The sequence below is a fragment of the Lygodium microphyllum genome, chromosome 13, assembly GCF_053477565.2.
Source record: "Lygodium microphyllum isolate KBCC chromosome 13, Lygodium_microphyllum_v1.1.10, whole genome shotgun sequence".
In the NCBI taxonomy this organism is placed as follows: Eukaryota; Viridiplantae; Streptophyta; class Polypodiopsida; order Schizaeales; family Lygodiaceae; genus Lygodium; species Lygodium microphyllum.
In genome coordinates, this window is record NC_141147.1 from 71,792,055 (window position 1) to 71,818,206 (window position 26,152).

Consider the following 26,152-nt stretch of genomic DNA (forward strand, 5'->3'; position numbering starts at 1 on the left):
TTTTGGTAGAGGGAACATTCTCTTTTGGAACTGTGGGTTCTCTTTTTTTTATATGCATTATTGTGACAACTTCCAAATCCAGCAAATTGGAAGTAGGTTCTTGGGGCTTCTATTGGATATCAGTGGTAGCTTTCACAAGAGCTAGACTAGGACAATCTTTTGTAGTCTGGCCTTCTTCTTCGCATCTATTGTATAAGGGTTTGTAGTCCATGGATCTTCTAGGGTTTGGGTAGTTTGGTGAGATATGCCAATTTTCTCCAGATTTGTAACACTCAACTTCTGATCTCAGGCCACCGCCAAACTATTGTCCTTTGTATGTTTGAGAGGGAAACCTCCTTGTGCCGAAATTAGGACCAAACTCTCTAGGATTTGGTTTAAAATCCTAACTTGTCATCTTGGATTCCAAAAAATTGAGTCTTACTTCTTCATCTTTCTTCCTCCTTTCATGCATCTCTTTCAAAGAGCAAATATCCTCTGTATGGTTCTTTCTTAAACAGTACAAACAAAAGGCTCTAGGGATGGTTGGTTTATTCAGTGGCTAAATGTCCTACTTGATGGAACTTTTTGCACCATTCACATCACATCTCTTCCACCTCCTATAGGGTTAGATATGTTGACAGTATTCACCTTTAGTGTCTACAACTATTCTGTAATCACATTTATCAACTCCTTTTTGATGCTTGCAACTAAATTGGATAGGTAGTCTTTGGGAAGCCTCTGTAATCACTACATAGACTGGTTGGATTGATCCAGAGGGTCATTTATTCTGGTTGAGATTCAGAGCTCCTATTGGGACTGGTGGTTGTTGGTTCTAGTTGGTAGGGTTCCACTATTATTGTTTTTGAGTTTCCATTGGGAAAATTAATTGACGCCATTTTTGTTATGGTTGAACTATCATTTGAGGTACTACTGTCTACAGGCCACTATGGATTTAGTGCAATGTACTGTGACATTGTTTGTATATGAGGATAGGGATAGGGAACAGTCCCTGGGACTACATTTGGTAGGTATACCATTCTTAGCATGGGAACAATCCACTATAGCTTGTAGATTGAATGATCTTCTTAATTACACAAACTTATGAACTTTTGGTTGTAAACATCTAAGAAAAACTCCCTTTTGGATGCCATCATCCAAGTGATGGTTGATCCATCTCTTTAGTATATGAATTCCATTCTAGAGACATATGTTTCCACTCATTCACCAGAAGATTGATTTAAGTTCATGAACTCCTATCACATCCACTCTTCAAAACCTTCAGAATTTAGTGAGGAAGTCCAACTTTACGTCCTGTGCCAAAAGTTCTTGTTGCTAATCTCTCATGCCACTAAAACTCCACACCTTTGAAAGTGGCGGGGAATATCGCCAACCGTTCCTTGGGGTTTTGTCATTGTTGGCTACACACGTTATCATAAACTCAACTACATGAAGATTAGGGTCCTAATTGTACTCTCCCTTAAAGATGGGTAAGGAGACTACATTCGCTGGCCTATTATCAATATTTCCAGGATGGTTTTGACTAGGAAGAGAACCTTGAGTCACTATTGAGACTTCTATAAGAGTGTCATAAGGGAGTCAAAGGAGGCTTCTTGCTGTGGGCTTATTCTCAGCTTTTATTTTTTTTCTTCTTTCTTCTCACGTTGTTGAAGAGTTTGGGGTCGAAAGTCTACCGTGGGGGTAAGAGATAGCAGGGTGAAGGGAGATTCAAGGAGAGGATTAGAGGGAAGAGAAGGGGTTGAAATAAATAGGAAACGTAGAAGAATACTCACAGAGTTGAAGCCTATCAGTTTATTTTTGCATTATGAGAATACAAATCTATTGTAGACAAAAACATATATAAAATAATACCTTCATCTATGCTGCTCAAATCCCCAATCTGATGCTTCCATTTTCTTCGAAAGGGGGGTAAAATACCAGCACATTTGGTCAAAATTCTACCAGATCACTCCCTTATCTCCCACTGGAGTGCTGATCATTGCTTGAAAACAACAATCACTTGTCAAACGATTTTGCCAATCCCTCTTTTTACATAAAATCCTCTAAAAAATGGCTGAAATTACATGCCATGCTATACTAGAAGTTGTCTAGAGTTCTTAGATTTTTACAAGAGATAATATCTAAAATATAATAAATTGGCTAAACTTGTCCAAAAATCTAATAGGCGTGTAGCGACACGACATTCACCCCCTCCTAGGCTGCATATCCTCTCGCATGTGCCAAAGCCTTATGGATCTGTAGTGTCAAAAGAAGTATCCTCTGCCATGTCAATGTCTTTATCTTCTATCTCTTCTTCTTTCATATTCTCATATTCATGCTCAACAAACTCTTAAATGACTTTATACATCTCTAAAGTGTAAATATAGATAACCTCTTTTTTTGCCTTGTTTTCAACATTAATTACTGTAAAAATTTTAGCCACTGTATTAGCATTAACTAGCCTTGAAAATAACCCTGAAATACCTTCATTTTCTTCCATCAACCCATATGTATTTAGCTCTTTTTCAACCCATCCTACATATTTCTTTTCAGCCCTACACATGGCTGAAATATTTTAAAAAGTGCCAAGACTACATGCTATCCATTCTTGCAATCTAGACACAAACATAGTTTTTCCCTTTCTTGGAGGCATAATTATCTTCCTAAGGCATTGCCATAGCCTCCACTTACAGCTATGCTATCTAAAAACACTTAAACTCTCATGCATTAGGTGGCATGGGATTATCCCATAGCCTATCCCAATTGCGCGGATGATTCACACAAACAGTGAGAAATTGTACTGCCTTTGTATTGTCTTTACTCTGAACTTAAGCATATGAAGAACCATCATCCAAAGCTTTTGTTTCCAGTCTTGATTCTAAAATATAGGGCTACCCCAAAATCATCGGATAACTACATGAATCCTATACAAAACAATGACATTCATCCCTAACATCTCCAATAGTCACGGGTAAATTAAGACAAGCCAAATAAAGATCCCCTGATGAATTGTTTGTTGCCTGCATGCGCCATCCTAGATCTACATCAATCGGCCATCCTTCATTCTCATACAAATTGTTTGCCATAACATTGATTTCAGAACCATGATCCAAGAGAGCTATGCAAGGTGTATCTCTTTCTCCCACTTTAACGATTGTCTCTGTTGTATCATGAGCCCAATGTGTTCGTGAATAATGAGTGATTGGAATAAAATGAACATCTTCTTCTTCATGTGCTTGTTGATGGACATCCCTATTATACATAGCCTTATATCTATGCTTTGTTATACCCATAATACCATTTTCAACCACAAGCTTGCTGTGTATACTCCCATTTAGCCCATTTTTAGCATCAACTTGTTCCACAATAGCATGATATGCATCATCATATTCCCTCTGAAGATGTTTCTCTGTATCTTTGTCAACCTGAAGCATCAATGCTTGAAAAACTTCATGATTAAACTGTCTTTTTTGTTTCATCATATCAATGATTGCATCATGAAATTCACGCTTTGCGATTCCAAGAACTTCGCAAGTGTGAATTCTTCTCTACCGCCAAGTATGCGATCTTCCAAGATGTTTTTAAGGTTTGTGGCAGTCTCAAGATCTGATTGTAACCTGTAACTAGGCTACTAGCTCCTTTTCGTTCCTTCTTGTTTCTTCTCTTGAGATGCATCCTCCATAACATGCTCAAGTATGGCTTTTTTAGCCTTTTTCTGTTGCTCTATCTTACTTCGTGTTATGCGTTTAGCTAGGCGCATGAAGAGGAAGGATCAGCAATGTCCTCATCCTTTCTTCTCTTTTCTTCCACAAGAGCTTCTTGATTGTTGATCTTAGCCAAATAAGTATGGGTTGAAAATGAATCCATTGGTGCACTCCATCTTATTCTCCCTCGTATACTGTGACTTGCATCAGCCAATTCAGACTTTGATATTTTTCCATTTTCCATGCAATCTAATGCTTGCATCCAAATGCGAGATTTTGCTTCAGCCATGCCTCCTTTACGAGCTTCATCAATCGTTTCAATTCTCAACCCATATGTGGTTACATCTATGGCAACAAATGCTTTCCTTGCAGCCATATTTTCCAACCTCTTCTACATGCCACAATTTCCAAAGTTTGGCTCTATTGGAAGACCAGTTTCTATTGCACATATTTTGCCATCTTTCCAAAAGACTAACCTTTTTAGTTCTACTTCATGGTAATTGTACAATCTTGCTTTTCATGATGAAAACTATCACACCAAATACATCTTATCTTGTATCCTTCTCTATACGGTCTTTGGGCTATTGCCCGAACCTTCTCTTCTACCTTGATATCCAACTTTTTGACCTTTGTATAGATTTCTATCAAATTAAGTCTCAAATCACGCATGCCTTTGATTAATTCATCCACATCATCACCTTTAAGAGTCAGACCAACATGTATAGCTGGTTGTTTCGCCATAGCTACAGGTGCCTTGGCTACAACTTCAACACCCTTCTGAGCACTGGTGGGTGTGGTGCCTGTACCCCATCTTAATTTCATCTGCTCTCTCTTTACCAACATATGCATTGCTTCAGTTACATTAGCCCAATCTGTTTTCAGCCCTGTTTCAGAGGAGGCATCTTCTAAATGATTAGTCATCTTCTCCTACAAGACAGATTCTGTAGCCTTTAGAAACAAGTCAATTTTTTGACTCTCCAATTATTGCTGCTCATCAGTATCCAACTATGCATACCGACTTTTAAATGCACGGAGAAAATCTGTAGCAACCAATCCTTTATTTGGCTTTTCAATCCAATCTATAAATGTCTTTTTAGCTACCAATCCTGTATCTTCCAAGAAAAACTCTTCTCTCAAAGATTTCTTAAAAGCTGCCTAATTAACATTTCTTTTATGTAACTCATCAATCCGATCATGCAAATCATGCATGGCCAAACGGGAGAAATACCGACTCCATGTATACTGCGGTACCCCATGAAACAACATCTTTTCTTCATACAATTGGATAAAGGCCGAAACATTTTGACCTTTAATCTGCTTCAATTCTTGTCCTACTGCCTGCAATGCATTCACGGCTAAGAAAGCAATTCTTTTTGCTTCTTGCTGAGTTTGCATCTGTTGTTGTAACAATTGTTGCTGTTGTTGTTCCTGCAACAAAGCAATCATCTGTTGTAAAGCATCGCCACCACTTAATTAGTAGGGTGAAGGGAGATTCAAGGAGAGGAGCAGATGGAAGAGAAGGGGTTGAAAGAAATAGGAGACGTAGAAGAATACTCACAGAGTTGAAGCATGTCAGTTTATTTCTGCATTATGAGAAGACAAATCTCTTATAGTAGATAAAAATGTACATAAAACAATACCGAACCTCTATGCTTCTCAAATCGCTAATTTGATGCTTCCATTGGCCCCAAAAGGGGGGTAAAATACCAGCACACATTGCCAGAATTCTATAGATCACTCATTCTTCATCTCCCACTTTGGAGTGCTGTTCATTGCCTGAAAACAATGATCGTACGTCGCACGATTCTACCAATCTCTCTTTTTATATAAAATCCTCTTAAAAATGGCTGAAAGCTACCTATTTTCTTTTACATGTCATCCTATACTAGAATTTGTCTACATTTCTTGGATTTTTCCAAGAGAATATCTAAAATATCATAAATTGGCTAAACTTGTCCAAAAATCTAATATTTTCGAACCATGGATACTAACACTAATGTCTAAAATGGCATTGGCTCTCTAAATCAATAAGAAAGCTGCACTCTAGAGTTTTTCGCATGGTGTGCATGTGGCAACACGACAACGTACCTTTGGAATCGTTCTAGTGCTTGCCTCTTGATTGCATCATTCATCAAAGAGTTAGTTCAGCCAGTTTGTCTCTACTCAGTAGAATAGAAGAAAAAGGGCTTCAATCTCTAGGGGACTCTCTTGTTGACATTTCTTCTACTTCCTTCTTTTCAACATCTCTGAATTTAGCTTTCATTCTGCTACAGAGGGGAAGATATTCAGTTTTGAAGGTATCAAAACTCATTCTTTTGAGCATCATTGTGGTTCCATCATCATAGTAATGCTATGTTTTGATGGTTTCAACAATGTATGTTGTAAAGAAAAATTTGACTACCAACTTCTAGTGGATTGCCAATTGAATAAACAAAAGGTTATTAGTGCACCAAGCATCCTACATATCTTGTTGTTGAGCATCCACGACCTCTGGTCGAGTGTGTAAGGTGGTTGGGTGAGTTAGAGGGTCATGAAGGACGCCACCAATTGTGAGATGGGTTATTCTTATTTGGTCAATATCTTGAGGATTATAATTTCCAAAGAGATTGTGAGATTTTGGATGGGTAGAGCAAAGAATGATATTTATTTTTGCTGAGTGTTGAGAGGTGAGACTAAGGATTAAAATAATCAAGGAACTTTTGTTTGCATTTTGCATGATGCATGATCACATATAGATAGGCTATGCACAATTTCTTCAATGCATACATTATTTTTGTATGTAGCATCGGCATGACACGTGTCAGACACGTGTTCGATACTGATTGTGCCATGTATCTGCATTTATGGTCCGTATGCTACGTGTCAAGTAATGACCGGTCCACTTGTTCGCCACGTGGTTATCGACCACGTGTTGCCCAACGGCTACTGCCACGTGTATGAGACTAACGGATACTGCCCCAGGTGGCATAATCCGCGCCTACATAAGGGTGTTTTTCTTATCTGTACGGCTTTTTTCGGTTTTCGACCTCTGTTTATATTGCTGATACGGCGCGAGAGCGACTGTTGGTTTTCTTCGCTTTCCTCTCTTCGCTTCGTTTTGGAGGTTCTGTAGATCTAGTCTTCTTTCAGCGTTCCCCAAGCTCGTGTGACCACCTTTGTTGTGGCTCTAGCTCTTCTTACTGGGATCACCGATACAGCGCAAGGGGGCCTTTCCGTCTGAATCGTTTCTCTCTTATCGCACCGTATAATCAGAAGTTGGAAACATGTCTGAACCCATAGAATCCAAGGTTTCTTCAGGAACTGGTAAAAGAAGAAGGCTTTCAAAAGGCTCAAGTGCATCAACATCTGATCAGCCTGTGCATTCTTTTTCCTCTCCATCCTCTGCCACTAGTGTGAGAAAGCCAAGTACATCTCCAGGGAAGCGAACGTCAGTAGTGAGAGGTCAAGGAGTATCAGAGCTCATTGATATCACTCCATCAGAGAGGCTACTTGATTTTATGCTTCATAATGGAATGGATCTCTCATTCTATGGAGTTGTGAAAAATATTTTTAATCCTGATTGGGAACTTGACAAAGTTCTGAAATCTTGTGAAAAATATATTATGGAGGACTTTTTGGAGTTTGAAACTCTTGCAGGTCCTTCTGTTGAAGTTGGCACAATTGAATATGTCCATGTTCCCATTGGGTCAATAGGAAATGAAAAGGCAGTATTTACTAGAAAGTGCAGGGCCCACTCTCTGGAGAGGTTTCATTCAACAGACATATTTTGCTGCACTCATTCCAAAAACTGCAAGATGATGAGAAAATCTGCTGCTTTTATTATTTTCAGCCTTGTTAAATACCCTGTGAAAGCTGAGGAACAACAGTTGGAAGGAGCAAAGACTGCCAGCTTTTGCATGTTGGATGATCTGGCAGATGAAAGGGAAACAGAGGAGGTTGTAGATGCAGATTTTGAGGCTTCCATTGCTGAGAATTTGGATGTTGCTCACTTCAAAGCTGAGACTATCATTGAGGAGAGCCAAGGAGATACAAACCCTCAACCTGATGAGAGTTCTCACGATATTGTTCCTTCCCTGCCATGTATACCTTTCAAGGACAAGGAGTACATTTTACTATCAGATATTCAAAAACTTTTTAATCTCAGGGAAGATTATTGTCTTGCAATTATTGCAGAGGCTTGTGATGCTGCAAATGGGATAATTGACACAGAAAATGAATCAAAGGAAGAGATTCTGAAACTTGATAAAGAAACTCTAGATGATAAGTTTATTGATGCTGGTGAGGCATTCTCTCTTTGTTTTGAAAAGGCCAAAGAAGCTGAGAAAGAGTTGAGTATTACTGATGAGGACTTCGATCGCATTCAAAGCGAGCTCGGCATTTCCAATTTTGGAAGAGAGGAGTCTGAATATGTTAAAGAATTGACTAACACCAATGAGACAGCATCATCAATTAATTTATGGAATCCGTTTAAATTGGAGTACGATGAAAATCAAGTGGTAAGATAATTTTGAATTTGCTTTTACACATTGGTAGGTTTACATTTCATGCTCATTCAGTATGGGTTTTATTTGCAGTTGGAGATTGCAGATACAGATAACTTCTTGGGGCGTGGCAAAGGATCGAGAGCTGCTAGTAACACCACCAAAGACATTGCACTCGGCCACTACTTGACTAGGATTGACCCTGAATCCTTTTTTGTACTTCATAGTAGTTTCTCAGAGGACGCAGCATGGCCGATACTTTGTATTAAAGCTCTTACAAGGCTTCTAGGTTTCTCAGGATTACAATATAATGCCCACAAAATAATGTTTTGGGAAAAGACTGCAGGCATTAGGATTTTTGGCTACGGTCCAGGTTACTCTGCTTCTAGAGCAGGATACTTTTTGGCGTTTTCATCCTACGCCTTAGCTGCCGACAGAACTGATGTAAAATCTATAGCTGGCTACAAGAGAAAAAAATTTCTACGTTATAGAGGAAAGATTCCTGAGGAGGAAGAGAATGTGAGAGTTTTGGAAAACTAGCTTTGTATATATTCTTTCTTATATATAAAAGTGTGATTGCTCATGTGTCATTGCCGTCTTTTATTTGCATTCTTTGAAGTTGTCGTCGAAAAAACCAGTTGAATAGCTCCTCCAAAGCATTGCTTTTTGTAACTCCTCCCCCATGCCTTGTGCTTCGAAAATAACTTGTGCGTGCTTGATAGTGGGATTTTTCCATGCCTTGGTTGCTATAAGTTGCTAAGGGGCCATGCTCCTCCACAAAGAAAGGTCCATGAATATGAAGAATATGCTGCAATACAAAGCAACACAAATTTTATACCAATTGAAAAACCTATCAAAATAAGCCGATATTAAATAATTATTACTTTACCAGATAAAAAGTGATATCTTTTTCTCCCCATGCCTCTTTTATCGCCTGAACAAGCTTTGTGATTGATCTTTTGAACTCTTCCGCATATGTACATGTTGTCTTATGTTGCCTGAGGAGTTTCAGAAAAACATCAAGGTGTATCCAGACCTCCATTCTAAGAAACGCAAGCCTCGGCGTGCTTGCAACATTTGTTGTGATCTCACATAGCTCTCTCCAACACTCCCAAGCCGCATTCACCTGCTTTCCTGAATGGTTTCCTAAGAATCGTCTAGCTTTTGAGCCTCCCATAGAGACATCGGCCAAGATATCTCTTGTTTTTCCTGAAAGTATTGGATCCTTTCTCAAGTGAACTTGGCCCCCATGAAATCCCATTTTCGATAGCAATGCCTCGCATTTATCAATACACTCATCTGATAAAGATAATGGCTTAATGGAATATGCGTAGTCAAGATGCAACCTGAGAAGCTTATCGATTATTCTAATCTCTGCATGCAAAGTACAAATATGAACATTCTTAAGAGAGATGGAAAGAATGGGATCCCAGATGTCTTCTATGTTTTTAAATTTACTCAAATCTATAGACTCTCTATTTGGGGCTCTTCTTACTGGTCGCAAACTACTCCAATCTTTGGATCCAATACTTTCCATGCAATAAATGCAAGGATATTTTGCATTTGCACCATTACATATTCCAAGCATACATTTGATAGTTTTCAAATCAGCACTCATATGCCATTCCACATTAAATTTACCAACCCCATCAACTACCAACATTTTGCCTTCACTTTGAGACTTAATGATATTTGGAATACCTGTATGGTTGAACAACCATTTCAACGTTTGATGATTTTCAATTGGTACCTGGGCTGCACCAATCCACCAAATCTCCATCTCGGATTGGATCTTATGCAATGGAGCTTTGCCCTCGCCCTTGCCATGGTCCAATGCCATGTTCATGAGGCAAATGCTAATTCTTTCCATCTTCTGTCCCTTTTGAATCTGTGCTTCATCCAACTTCAAGGCAAACTTTAGAACACCATAACTTTCTTCTACTGTGATTTTATACATGTGAACCATTGCAATTTGCACCTTTTTTAGATCAACCCATATATTGTTAAACTCATTGTAATAAAAAATTGCCTGTTTTTTTTGTTTTTCATAGGACATAGACCTTTCGATGTGAAAGTAATCTCCAAAAACATGTGGAATCTTGCGATTCATGGAAATTCTTGCAGTGGAAACTGCAAGGGCTCGGGGCAATCCAAATATAGTTATCCTATTGTGTTTAAGATTTTTAAACCATAATCCAGAGATAGCACGGTAACCTTTTCGACTTATACCCACAGTATCGCATGTCTCTACGATTTCATTTGCTTTCACTGTGCCTTTTAAATCCTTCACTAACTCTCTCAGAGTTGGACCTCTCAAATCCACATTTTCTGGTGACTTAAGAATCCTCAAAATGTCTTTCTTATTCATGGTTTCCTTCAAAAGTTTGATTCTTTCCTCATTCTCTCGGATATTTATGCCTAATATGTTAGAGACATTTTTCTTTGTAAGATTTAGTCTCCTTTTCTTTGCTCTCTCACACAAGCTGGTTATATTTTTTAATGGTCTCTTCCTCTCTCTAAATCCTACTGGAGTTTCTCTCAAGCGTATTAGCTTATTCTGCAATGAATTGTTAATATTTTTCAAAATATCAATCTGACTTCTCAACTCTAAAATTTTTGTTTGTGTAGTTTCTAGTGCTTTTTTCATTTCGTGCACTTGAGCTATATATGTGTAAGATGCAGAGTATAACCTCATACAGTAGCCAAGCATTCCATTGTAACCTTCTCCAGCATATCTTATATAGTCATGGACATTCAAAAAAGGAGGTGGTTTACCTGTAGAAGGATCCCTGGGATAGATATTTCCATCCACCCACAAATCTATATGCTTCATTCCTTGTGTTCGCAACCTGTTGGCTTCAATCTCATCTGTCAATACTCGATGATGTATACTTCTCCAAGATGTGTAAGTCGGATCTAGCTGAATAGATAGCTTGTATTTACGTGTGCTTGCGCCTGTGTTATTTGAAGTAGTATTGCTAGACATTCTAGCAAATGAACCGAGCAAGAATCTCACAGTGATAGAAAGCAAGTGCAGCAAAAGGAATGGTAAAAGAGAATAGTGTATAGAAAGAAACCGCGGGAGCAAACAAATGCGAAGTTCATACGAAAATCTCGAAAATACAAAATCTCTCGAGTTCCAAGACAATAAACGGCCGAAAAGGTGACCCCTGACCTGGATTAAAAGATGAGGGCAATTAATGGCCGACCTCTTCAATGAACCAAATATTCTCTCATTAATCACATCTGGACAACCAAATTTAGAGGTTTTATTCTTCCTAAACCTCAACTAATTAGCAACTTAATCACTTTCTTACAAGTGCCATTTTTGAAGCATTTTTGGCCCTAATGAGATATAAAACTACATCTTGCACTATTAACCCCTATTCTTTTTTTAACAAGTCATCATGGAAGGTGCGAATCATGAAAGGTTTCTTACGTTGCTTAAACTCTGGGAAGTTATCATTGCTAACTGCATAATTTAGCAAGGAAAAGATTGCTTATTTGGCATGCATTTTGTTCGCAAGGAAAAAGGAAGATTAATTGAATTTACCTAACCTCAAATCAATAAAGTTTAGGATTGAAAAATCAATTGACACATATATAAAAAATCGTGCGGAGGTGATCTCGATATTACCTTCTAAAAGTTAACCAAATTAATATAAACTTAGAAATACCTATGCTGCGAAATATTCATTGGGAATGATTTAAAATCCAAGAAACTTTTATACCTTAAATACTTGCCCACATTCCCTGATTGTAGGGTCAATAAATCATAAACATAAACGAACTAGGGTTTGTCCCTGAGTTTCTTAAAGGAAATAATAAAAGCTAGGAAACCCTAGGTCTGACAAAAGTCATCTTAAAGAAACTGAAACGGATTGTTTCATCGCATAGTACGATGCAGGACTTGCGCAGCAAGTATGAAGTCATATGGTCTTGTGATTGATTCACAAGAAGAAAGGTTAAATACCCTCAACAAGGATGGCGGATCCTTACGCAAGTTATCTTGCAAAAGGATGTATTCTTTGATATCCTTCTAAATAAGGAAGGTTAAAAACTGAAAACTAAAGTATCCAATGAACTTTAGGGTTGACCAAGTTGGGTTAATAGGGTATGCCCTAACCCAGAATATAAAGGATCTTGCCAAGTTGCAAGGCACCCTGGATCGAGTGCTAGATGCATTCAAAAGGAAAGATTCCTTCCTTAGAAGCTTGCCAACAACAAGATCGATCAATGGAAATGTTTGTGCTTGCTAGAGATTTTAGAGCACTGTTTGATTTATTAATGACGAATTAAATGAATATCTATACTTCAAGTTGAAGGCCTGAAGGGAGAGGCAGCTTCAGTTACCCCTGACTGTCTGCCTGACCCTAACCAAGGGGGTTGTTGACCGTGCCGGGAATGTGGACCAAACCTGCCGTGAGAGGTCTCTCCGTTGAGCACTACTTGGAGCAAGAGGACGCTTGTGTGCTAGGGGGGGCTCTGGCCGTAAATCCCTTGCCTTCCAGGTCCTGCATAAGAGGCTAACGTGACTCGGGATTGGATCTCGAGGCCCGTATACTAGGCTACGGGCAGAAACTTGGAATAGTGATCCCTGTGGATTGCTGGATAGCCTTGGGGCGGATTATGGACAAGCCTACGGGCAGAACTCCTTGTATTTCAAAGATAAATTTGGTGATATGTTAATAAAAAACTTGTCTGCTATTGTTTTTCTATGTCACGTGATAAGATTACGTGAAGGAACCAATGCTTAACGGATTAATTAAAGAAGTTGGTTGTTACATGTCCAACTAATGTGTTAGATGATTATATAATTAAAACAAACTGAGGAAAGTGTGGAGGATGGGCCATGGGTCCGTTCTACGGTTGGGTGGTCACGGTTGGCCGGGAACTTTTCTCAAATCTCGAAGAACAGTGGGATGATCGTCAAAGGACACGAACAACGAAAGAGTTGAGCTAGAGTTATGTCTTATCCGATTTACGCTGTTTTAGGGGAACGGAATGGGACTATGACTTATGGCAGAGAGGTTGAGCTTTGCATCCCTCTTGTTTCCCATTCTCCTTGAACCAAGTGCAGCGTGAATCCGCTTCAGACATGGCGTTTCTGCGAAAAGTAGTTCACTTGGGTCCGATGCTAGTTGCTGTTAGGTAATGACTAATCAGGAAAAGCCTAATTCCGATCGATCCTAAGTGGAAACGGCCAGAATACTTCCGCTACATGGCAGACGCGGAAAGCCCTAGATCGCAAATCCCGTAACATTCCATGGGAGTGCCGGGCGGAGCTTTTTAGACATCCTTTCCGATGGACTGCTAAGAAATGTGTCCTGGATGATACTAGTGGACACGTTATAGTTGGTATCAAAGCTGACCAACAACGGAATTGTTTTTATTAAATCTCAATGAAATGAAGTAAAGCAATTGTTGTTGCCCAAACATTTCCTTACCTTCAGTGCTGTCTTGCAGAATTACGAAGCGTGGAACAAGTTTTTGGTATTTCGGGTCATGTTTATGACTGCAATGCATTCTTCGCTTTATAGACAAAGAATTGGGATGATGAACATCCTGGAACATATCTATAATCCATCACCTTTGTACATGGAATGAAGATGGACGGGTGCTTCAAGAATCTACTATATAGCCGCCCACCGGTTTGCTTATCTACAGACCAACCTAAAGAGGATCAAGTGGTTGGAAGACTTGAAAGTCGTAAAGCTGTTCGTTTTTGTGGAAGCTCACATAAATTCGACTTTACATATTCAAGGTCGAAGGGTTGAGATGAACTCATATGTATATGAGGAAGTAACCTGTGTAATCCTCACTGACAGGATTAAAGTGTTGGGCCGCCATGAGAAGTATGGATTCCAACGGAAAGGATATCCTGAACTTCCAATGACTTATCAATTCCTGAAGATCCATGATCCAAAACCCTACTATTACACAGTTCATGTAGATAAATGCAATACAACGTTGTTCTCCCCAAACTAAATGTAACAATTGGCTTATCATCGCATGAAACATTGCATTCGAAAGGGCTATGCCCATATAAATACAAATAAAGACTTCTTTTATCAATGTCTGGCTGTGCATAAGAGTTTATAAAAAGTTAAGTAGCTACATTGTTTACGAGTTAGCTGAATTAAAGATATAATATAAGCTAACATTGAATATCATATAATAACGTTAAGAAAACCTTTACTCAGGCACAACCCCAGGTACATGTTCCAAATTCACCTCCTACATCAAGTACTGTTGTAATCCAGGAGAAGAAGTTCCTTCTTAAGAAGATTAAGCCACCCGAGTTTGACGGGAGAGGCAGGTTCGTCCAAGCTGATGCTGAAATTTGGATTGAATCCATGGAGGATTACTTCGAAGCAGCCGGTATTGCACCCGCCAATCAGGCTATGCTCGCCAAGTTAAAGCTCACCGGCAAAGCCAGACTTTGGTGGAAGCAATGGTGCATGGATCAAGGGATTGCAGAGGAATCGCAGAGGGATCCATTACCTGGGAGAAGCTGAAGAAAGCTGTGCAGGGAAGATACTTACCACCTGCATATCACACACAGAAAATGAATGAGTTCTACAAGCTAAAATAGCTAGGATTCACTCTTGACGCATATTACTCTAAATTCGTCTCACTTTTAAAGTATGCGCCACAGATGGACATGACACAGCAGGTGTCCAAATTTTGTGCGGGCTTAAATCCACCAGTAAATACCCATCTCGAATCTATGCGTCCATTAGATCTTCAGGATGCACTCATTCGAGCGGCGCCTATAATTCAGGAGGTGCAAGCTAGACCAAGGGGTAACAAAACTTGGTCTTATAATGACCCGAACAGAGGAGCATTCAGACCTCAAATGAAGAGAGTTCAAGGTCATAATCAGGGAAAAAGAAAGAAAGCAAGGACGAATAACGTCAACAACTTAGTTCCTACTCAAAGTAATGGCCAAAACCTCAGTTGTTTCCACTGCAACGAACCCGGTCACTTCAAGAGGCAATGTTCCAAGCTTAGCGGAGGACATCGCCAAGAGCCTTTCCAAGGAATAGGCCATGGTCAAGGAGCCGCTATCCAAGGAAGAGGAAGAACCGCCTGCATTGCCAATAGGCAAATGTGCGAAGAAGGGGAAGAAGAAGATCCGACCATGGAAGCAGAATTCGAAAGAGCGACAGTCGATGCCGCTTTACACAAAAAAGGGCCGAATTGCCAGTTCTCGGTGATTTAGACTCCGTCGGACTATCAAGGTAAAGGTTTCAAGACCTTGATTGATTGTGGTGGTACACATTCCTTTATCTCACCAGCATGTGCAAAAAGATTAGGAATAGCCACAGTAGAAGCACCTACCCTGCTTGTGGAATTGGCAAATGGTCATGAGGTTACTTGTACCAGGCAAACTGCTAAGGTGGAATTCTTTCTGGGAGGAAAGAAGACTTCGGTCAAATTCAGAGTCATGAATTTAGGTATCCATGAGTGTCTACTCAGAATGGATTGGCTTAAACCTAACGACGCCCACATTCACTATGGAAAGGGTCAAGTTTCCTTTCGAAACTCCAAAAGGGAATTAGTCACAACTCAAGGTGAGGCAGGAGTGCCAAAAATCCAATTGGCCAAAGTATCTCGGATCATAAAAGGAGTCAAAAAAGAATTACCTATTTACTTGATCAAACTCAACAAATTAGATCAAAAGCAAGAGTCTCATGAAGGACCTTCTTGGCTAAAGGAATATGCGGACATATTCTCTGAAGAGTTGACTGAACTTCCACCTCAAAGAGAAGTGGATTATGATATTAGGTTAGTGCCTGGAGCTGCACCAATTGCAAAGAGACCTTATAGAATGTCCATTACCAGAAGCAATTAAGTTGAAGGAACAACTCAAGCAATTGTTAGATTAGGGCTACATCCGGCCTAGCAATTCACCATGGGGAGCTCCAGTACTATTCCAGAAAAAGAAAGATGGGACACTTTGACTATGTATTGATTACCGAGGGTTGAATCAATCAACAGTCAAGAACAAGTATCCTATTCCTAGAATAGATGAGCTTCTTGATCGTCTCCAGGATGCGAATATCTTCTCCAAGATTGATCTCAGGTCAGGTTACTATCAGATAAGGATCAAGGAAGAAGATATTCCAAAGATGGCCTTCAATACAAGATATGGGCACTTTGAGTTCCTAGTTATGTCATTCAGGCTTACGAATGCACCTGCCACCTTCAATAGGTTAATGCATGATATATTTAGGCCATATCTTGATGATTTCATGCTTGTCTTCTTCGATGACACTTTAGTCTATTCTAAACAGGAAGAAGATCATGAACCTCAACTTCGGATTGTCCTTGAGACAATGAGGTCACATAAGCTGTATGCAAAAATGAAGAAGTGTGCATTCTTAAAGCGTCAGATTGAATATCTTGGATTCATAGTATCAGCAGAAGGAATATCAGTGGACCCAACCAAGGTAAGAGATGTGCTTGAGTGGCCAACACCAATATCTGTCAAAGAGATACGTAGATTTCTTGGATTGACAGGATGGTATAGGGTCTTTATCAAAAACTATGCTTTGATTGCAGCACCTCTGACGGATTTTTTGAAGAAGCAGACTTCCATTGCATAGTCAACTCCCGAACAAAATAACTTCGACAGATTGAAGCAAAGTTTGGTATCAGCACCTATTCTAAAACTTCAAGACATCAATAAGGAGTTCGAGGTAGTAACTGATGCTAGCTTTCTTGCCTTGGGGTGTGTACTTATGCAGGAAGGTCATCCGGTAGCGTACTCTTCAAGGAAATTGAAGAGTCATGAAAGGAATTATGCTACGCATGATCTGGAATTACTAGCCGTCATCCATGCTCTAAAGCTTTGGAGACACTACCTGTTGGGTAACAAGTTTACTCTAGTAACTGACCATAGGAGTCTCAAATGGATTTTTACCCAGAACAAGCTCAACATGAAACAACGTCGGTGGATTGAAGTGTTGGAGGAATATGAGTTTGAAATCAAGTACTGACCAGGGAAAGAGAATGTAGTTGCTGATGCACAGTCGCAAGGCATTCCTAAATTCCCTAATCTTGGTGAATCCATCAACGGCCAGATCTCTAGCTACAAAAGTATCTATACCAAACAACCCTATACTTGAGTTAGCTAGAGAGGAAGCATGCCATGATTTGGCCTACCAAACAATGCTAAAGGAGATCTCTACCAAGGAGTAGAATCAAAAGTTGCAAGCTAAATATCAGGAATTTTCCATTGATAATGGACTTGTCTACTACAGAACAAGGCTGTGTATACCAGCAAGCCAGTCACTTAAGCAGAAGATATTGTGGGAAGCTCATGATTCTCCTTTCGCAGGACATCCTGGCTATGCTAAGACTCTTAATGCAGTTAGGAAGAGCTACCATTGGGAGAGGCTCAAAGGTGATGTTCTCAAATATGTCACTGAGTGTTTGTCTTGCCAACATATCAAAGCCGAACATGTCATGATGCCAAGGAAACTGCAACCACTTGACATTCCCCAAATGAAATGAGAATTCATTAGTATGGATTTTGTAGAAGGCCTACCCCAAGTCCAGGGAGGATACAACTCTATCATGGTTGTAGTTGACATGCTTACTAAAGTTGCACACCTTATTCCAGTAAAGACAAACTATAAAGCCTCAAACATTGCAAGATTGTTTATCAAGGAGGTATTCAAGCTACATGGTTTACCCAGAAGAATCATTAGTGATGGTGATTCTCTTTTCACATCTCACTTCTAGAGAGCTATCTTTGAAGCTATTCGGACTCAACTCATTTTAGCACCGCCTACCATCCCCAAATGGATTGCCAAACAGAGTGAGTAAATCAAGTCATCGAGGATATGCTTAGGGCATACTGCTGTCGAGAGCCGAAGAGGTGGATTCAATACTTGCCATTGGTAGAATTCGCATACAATGCTTCTTACCAGTAGAGCATTCAGATGACCCCTTTCCAAGCATTGTATGGTCATGACTGTCGAAGTCCCCTAAACTTTTCTAATCCAACCTTAAGGGTTGAAGCTTCAAGACAGATGTTGAAAGAGATGGATGACCCAATAAAGTCAATAAGACAGGACATACAAGCGGCCAAGGATAGACAGAAGGCATACGCAGATTTGAAGCGTCAAGAAAGGGTCTTCGAAGAAGGAGACATGGTCTTCATTCGTGTACGCCCTAAAAAGAGTTCTCTATCCTTAGGAGATTGCAAGAAGCTAAGTCCAAGGTATTGTGGACCATACAAATTCCTCAAAAGCCTAGGACCTAATGCTTATAAATTGCAACTTCCTCAGAACCTAAAGGTTCACAACGTATTCCATATCAGCCTATTGAAAAAGTATGTACCTAATTCTAACCACGTACTTGACGATCAACAAGTTGTAATGCCTAGTCAAGGAGTCCTTGAACTAAGGCCTGACAGGATCTTAGATGTTAGGGAGAGACAATTAAGATCCACAACCTTGAGAGAATGCCTTGTCCAGTGGAAAGACTATCCCGAAGAGGATGCCACTTGGATAGATGAAGGCACACTGAACCATCAATATCCCCAGTTTATCTTGAGATGAGGTGGAGCCCTAAGAGGAACACCAAGGAAAAGGGGATTCTCTTGCAAGAAAATCTATCTTGTAACATCAACAAGCTTGTTTATCATGTTTCATATGATCACAATGAAGAAAAGAACACCAGGCACAACAAATCTTCATACATCATCATGTAGATCTCCCACGGATTTGATAGAATCAACCATATTCTTCAATATCTTCACAAAATCCATCAATAGAACAAAGAAAGAAAAGGAATACACCATCTTTGAATGGAAATACATCACATAGTATTCATCTTTAATATCTTCATAGTCTTCTCTTTCAATCTCTCATATACAATCACTCTGTTTAAGTAGAATTGGCTATCTCTGACTCTCTCTCTCTCTCTCTATCAATAATACATCATATCCTTACTACAGTCTCTCAAAATCACCCTCAATAATCCTTCTTAGGTCGTGGATACCCCTCCCAAGAGGTATGTCTGATATGAAGAGTCACCAGAGCCACTACAGTCTCTTTTCATAGCTCACTACTGTCACTTCACTCTAGTCTTCACTTGAGTCTTCAGCAGCTACTTCTTTCACTTCTTTCAGCTCTTTTACACTTGTATTCACCTCTTTCCAAGGCTAGAAAACTTTCCCAAGCTACACTCTCATCCATCAGAACACATACAGAAGCATACAGAACAGTCACAGAACAGTACCAGAACAGCTACAGTACATAACAGAACAGAGACAGAAACAGAGACTCTACAGAAGACCTACAGAAGGTTACAGAAGGTCATCAAAACCACATAACTCATTCTTAAACCATTTCAAACTCTCACAAACCATTCAATAAGCTTTCTCAATATCTCAATCTTCATCAATCAATACTCCATCCCTCCTTACAGAAGATCATTAGAACAAAACAGACCAAAACAGAACAAAACAAAAGGTATATAGAACCTATCAGAACATCACAGAACCACCAATAAACATCATGAACTTCCAAAACACAATCAATATCATCCAAAACTCTCTCAAACCATTTCCAAACCCATCAATCATCTCATAAAATCAACCATTCAACTCTCAAAAACAACAAAAATCAGCCAAAAAACAAGTCATTTCAACACTCAACATATCCCCACACTTAATAAGGAAGCGTCCTCGCGACCCAGGAAAAAGGGAATACAAGTGCTTTTAAAATCGCAACTTTAATCTTCAATTATCTTTTCAAAAAGAATCCATCCACCACGACCCCAACTTATAACCTATATCTGATATAAAAATACAAAGAAAGGAAAACCCTTTACACATTAACACCTCTTATCAAACTAAAAATCACAACAAATTTGTAAAGGATATAAGAGGTTTCTTCTTCTTCATCAGCATCAGCTTCAACTCTACAACCACGAACCCAGCACCACAATTCTCCAAAATGTAGCTCGCACACAAAATCCAATCCAATAGGAAACCACCACGTTCGTTTTACATAAATGAACTCACAACACAAACACTAATACAACACAACCATCTGAATGACTCCTTCAAAAAGAGAGATTTTCATTAAAAAGACCATACATTGGAAAGGTATCAATGAAGATGATCCCTCTTCAAAGATTGATGTTGTTGGAAACGATCCATAGACAAGGATTCATCTACAAAGGTTTTGGGAGGATTTTGAAAGAACTGAAGACAGCACATCCTTTCCAACAGGACCAGGTATCATGCCATATCCACCTCATTTGGAATTAACAAGTCTCCTCGTAGATACATGTATGACATCAACATGGTATCTGGTGTGACAGAATCTTCAAACACCATCCTTACTACCTCTGTCAGGAACTCAGCAGACCAAGCCCCACTCCAGCCATCCTCTAGAAGAGGTAAATCCATCGTGGAAAGCTTCATGTAGAAGACCAACTTCTGTAAGTGGTAGTGGACAAAGAAAGAATGGTCTGGTGAGACATATTCCTGAAACTGCTCAAAGGTAGACCATAACAAGTCCATTCTGAACTGCAATCTTTCCACTTTAGCTTGGAATAGAGGACACAAAGTAGCCTGTCTCTGAAGAGCAGCCAAGTCCTGATGTGAAAGAGAAGGAATCAAGGGAACATTAGGGCTTGGAGGAACAGAGCGTGACTTTGAGAGTTGATCTTGCAACTGCTTGATTTGGGAGGCTTGGGCTTGGGATGCCACTGTGTCATTAGCAATCTGTAAAGCGAAAAGTTTGTCATCTAAGAGAGCTTGGAACTCCTGCGCTTCGCTGGACATCCTCTCCTTCTCCTCTGAAAGGCTAGTAACCTGGGATTGAGCCTCTAGTAACTGGATCTTCAAAGAAGAGATCTCATCGCTTTGGGTGGCAACCAGTTGGGTTTGTTGTTCCATTTTCTTAAATAAATATGCTAGGGTATCCTTAGCAGATGCTAACTCAGATGTTGCCTTATGCAACTGGTCCTTAGACTGCATGAGCTCTTCATAAAAAGATGCGTACAGCTGTTGAACATAGGTTGTCACTGATAATTCAATGGAACTCTAAATATCTTTACAGAGAAAGGGAATCGCATCTCCTGAGACTAGAATGTCCAAGGAGGGAACTGATATGTCCAATGATCCTTCTCGATGTGCTCTGAACAGGTTATTACAAGTGAGATACCCAGGGAGTTCACTGCCAGAGGTAGCAGGAATGGGCACTGAAGGAAGTACGGAAGGAGCTTTATCCACTACCCACTTCAAGCGTTTGCACTGGATGACCAGGGGAGGCGGAGAATCATCATCCTCTATGTCAATGGGTTCTGACTCATCTGAAGGTGGAGGAGGAGGTACTGGATCAGATGGAGGAGGTGGAGGCACAGTCTTCTCTAAACCTGAATAGATTAAGAAGGCAGACAAATAGGATCCATATGTGACATTGGTAATGTTAGCTATATATATAGTCTGTCTATATATAGCACCCCAAGTCCCCTCTATATATTCCTATCATGTGTGCTCAGTTGACACACTTCTGGGGTTCCACTTCCGGTATCTCATATCCCTCTTCTCTCTTCTCTTCCTTTCGTCTCTCGTCTTCCTCATAGTTTCCAACATGCTCAGTTGACACACTTCTCGGGTTCCACTTCCGATATCTCATATCCCTCTTCTCTCTTCTCTTCCTTTCGTCTCTCGTCTTCCTCATAGTTTCCAACATGGTATCAGAGCGAGGTTCTACAACATCACAAAGAGATTTCCAGCATTAGTGTTTATGCTGGATACATGTTGGCATCGTCTTCCAATCCAGCAGCTGCAATGTCCGAGACGAGGTGAGAGCGTTGTTGTTTGGTTAGGGGGTGCGGCGAGTCTGATAGTGAGGTCTGTGCTGAGGACGTCCGCTCTCTCATGAGGTCTGCACTGAGGACAACCGCTCTCTCATGGAGCCTCTCTCCAAGGAGCAGCTCATGGACCTTTTTTACAAGAAGCAGCCATGAATAGGTCTACGCTGAGGACAACCGCTCTCTCATGGAGCCTCTCTCCAAGGAGCAGCTCATGGACCCTTTTACAAGAAGCAGCCATGAATCATGCCGATATCTTGCAGGAGATCAAAGACCTCACTAACAAAAGCCCCTCGCACCAGAAATTGTTTGTCCATGGCCTCGTCTAGGAGACCTCCTCCGAGACTCTCAAGGCGGCCTTCGCTCCCTGCCTCCAGCCCACTCTGAGGTAGCCGCAGCTAGTGTAGTAGGTTAAGTTCTCGCTCTAGTTGCGGTGTTGCACGGTGACCTCCTCCGGGAAGAGGAATTCAGGAGACGAGGGGAGGCGTTAGAGGGTGTTGACGGACCGAGGGTCAAAGGTAGTGCCATGATACTCCTGGAAAGGGTTATAGAGGCGGACGATGACAGGAAAGGGTTATAGAGATAGACGCCATCATTGTGCCTCTGACTGCTAGAGGTGCTGCTGCTGTTGATGCCACCTCTGGCATCTGACGAAACCATGGTAGTCTCAGGGCAGAGACCCTACGATGACATCGAAGAATGCCTCGTCATCCCGGACAAGAAGACTGGCAAAGACTCAAGGCTACTCGACAAGATATTGGAAGATAAGGCAGCAGATAGGCGTCTGTCAAGAGGCACTCCGATGATACACTTCTTGCTGACCATGGCGATCCAGGAGTATATTTCACCCAGGATGTCTTCGGTAAAAATTGTTTCAGTAGAACACATTCAGTAAGAGCAGATTTGCTAGAGCTGTATCTGTCTTCACTTTGGTTGTGGGGGATTTTCTCATCGAATCTTCACGCTTTGTCAGTCTTCGTCATCCCCGACAAGAAGACTGGCAAAGGCAAGGGCTATGGCTTTGTCACATTTAAGCATAGGGACGGCGCGCAGCGCGCGGTCAAGGAGCCTAGCAAGAAGATCGATGGCCACAAATGTCCAAGGAGCCTAGCAAGAAGATCGATGGCCGCAAATGTGTCTGTCAGTTTGCATCCATGGGGCCTTCGTCCACTCAATCGCAAATTCCTGTGCTCTCTTGGATTTGGTTCATACCGATATTTGTGGTCCTTTTCCTGCCTCAAAGTCTCAATATCGATATTTTATAACTTTCATTGATGATTTCTCACGGTACACACATGTCTATCTTCTTCGACATAAGTCTGAGGCTTTACATATATTTAAACAATACAAGATAAGTGTGGAGCTTCAAACCGGATTCTCTATAAAGACGCTTCGCAGTGACAATGGCGTTGTTGAGAGAGAGAGAGAGTACGAGAGAGATACACAAGACATGCTCCCGAAGAATGATTCATATTGATGTAGAGTTAGTATATATAGGTGAGACCCAAGTCAAGTGAGAGATGATATATATAGTTGTAACATCCCCACTCAAACAAAGGTCTCTGGCTACGAGTGAAAAAACCCTTGGGGAGTTTATTTACAAGTCAATAGAGTCTGTTAAGCGTGCTCTAAAAGAGCCTACGAAGACTGTGGAAGGACACCAAATGACTTGTAAGCTTACAGAAGGGAAAAAGCAGAAAGCTGCTACTATAGATAATTAGATGCAGGGTGAGCCCTGCGGGCGTTGGGATTACATCTTCAGCTATGTAAAAACCTTCTAGGGACATCCAGACAGGCTCCTTCTTGACCGTGTTCTTGTCGGCATGAGCCAGCCCTTCATAAAGAGCTATACTGAGTTGCTGATTCAAACGTGCCATAGACGTGGAGTGCATGCAATGGGAGGGATGGCTGCTCAAATTCCCATCAGGGATCATGCAAAAGCAAACGAGGCAGCTATGGCCCTGGTAAGAGCTGACAAATTATGTGAAGTAAAAGCTGGGCATGATGGCACATGGGCAGCACATCCAGGCCTCATTGGTTACATCCAGGTTGAAGTACTTTGCTAGACCCCTCATCAAAAGAAGACATACAAAGGTTATTGTCATGGAGGAATCTGAGGAAAAAGAAAAATGTAGTAAAGTGTTTGTCATTAGAAAGCTGACATGGACAGCTTATGTCCTAATAGGCATCTTGGAGGGGCTATATTTAGGATTTTTCCATATCAACGTGGTGAATCTTCAAGGTGTATATGATGCTGCATACAGAGCTGTAATGACTGGATTGATGTGGTGCATAAGGCGCCATCCTATGCCAGAATATCTAAGATTGGCTCTGAATGATTTTAATTATTGTCAATCATTGCTTAAGCTAAGTGTGCTTGCAGATTGCTCAAAGCTGAATTCCGCTTGAGGTCATTTTGTGAAGCCTTGCAAGCTCTGCAACCTCATCCAGAGTTTGGAACGTACCATACATCCATAAGCTTGTTGACAACAGATTATTCAAAGGCAGCACAGGTTAGTTGTATCTTTTGAGAACCTCTGCTACAATCTTCAGGCTCAAGGTGTGCCAGTGGCCAATATTAAATGAAGATCATTGTAACTTCAGTTATGCTTTTGCATTTCTTGGACATTGTGGATAAGTAATCCAATGCTTCTTCCAGCTGATTTTTGGCTCTTCATGCTACGTTTCATTATTATAAAAAATTATTACACGCTTTGTTTATAAGAAATGTTTTGAGCTGATGGGATGATATTTCATTTCATTCTTATTCCACCTGTTGAAATGTTCCAGCTGATGTTTCATTATTATTCCAACTGCTGAGTTGTTCCAGCCGATGTTTCATTCCTTATTCTAACTGTTGAGTTATTCTAGCTCATGTTTCGTTGTCTATATTCCAACTGATGACACATTATTTCGTTTATATTCTTTCCAGCTAATAAGCGTCTATATTCCAGCTGATGACAAATTGTTTTATTTATATTTTGTTCATGGGGCCCCACATGTGTTATGTTGTCTATAGAGCGGCGTCGCGAACCATCTCTATAGACCTTGTGTTATTCTAATGTCACTGTAATGTTTTTCTTTAAGTTTTGATGTGACAGATATATGCTTACATCCCAAGTTCAATTGAAGGAATTTCTTGGAGATTTTATCTTTTGAAGTGATGTCCCTTATCCTTATTTTACGTGTTGAATATTTAGGAGTGATAAATCTCTTTTGATGCCTTTGAATAGGTTGTTGTAATTCAGGAGTGATGTAGCTCTTGAGTGATGTAGCTCCTTCTCCGTTGATGTTATAATTCACAAGTGATGTAGCTCCTTTGATGCCTATGAATAGGCTCTTGTAAGTTCAACTTTGTAATTTTATATTTTGAATATTAATATAACGGTAGGCCTATATAGAGTTGTGGGTTTTTCCCTTGAGCCCCCAAGGGTTTTTTCATCCATAGTAAGGGACCTTTATTTGAGCGGGGGTGTTAGCTATATATATAGTCTGTCTATATATAGCACCCCAGGTCCCCTCTATATATTCCTATCATGTGTGCTCAGTTGACACACTTCTGGGGTTCAACTTCCGGTATCTCATATCCCTCTTCTCTCTTCTCTTCCTTTCGTCTCTCGTCTTCCTCATAGTTTCCAGCATGCTCAGTTGACACACTTCTGGGGTTCCACTTCCGGTATCTCATATCCCTCTTCTCTCTTCTCTTCCTTTCGTCTCTCGTCTTCCTCATAGTTTCCAACATGTAACATTACCCCTGGTGACTTTGATGAAATGTTGATCCATTTTAGTGAGGAGGTAAGTGCTCCAATCAATAGCAACTCCTTTCAGCACCATCCTGGAAGCTGTAAAAAGATCTTTGGACAAGTACTGGGATGGCGTTTTGGCAGGCATAAACCTGTCCTAGAGAAACTGACAGATCATCTTCCATACGGGATCAGTGATCATGGAAAAGGAAACTCCTGAAGAGTTGATCACCTTCTTAACATCCAGCATTTCCCTTGTCTACTTTTGCAACAGCTTCAGAATCTCTTCATTAGAGAAAAGCTGACGAGTGGTAACAAAAGGTTCACCTTTGGAGGGAAGAGACAGAGCCTTCCCTAGCCCGCGAGGTGTCAAAGTCATAGAAATTCCCTGGACTAGGCCTGT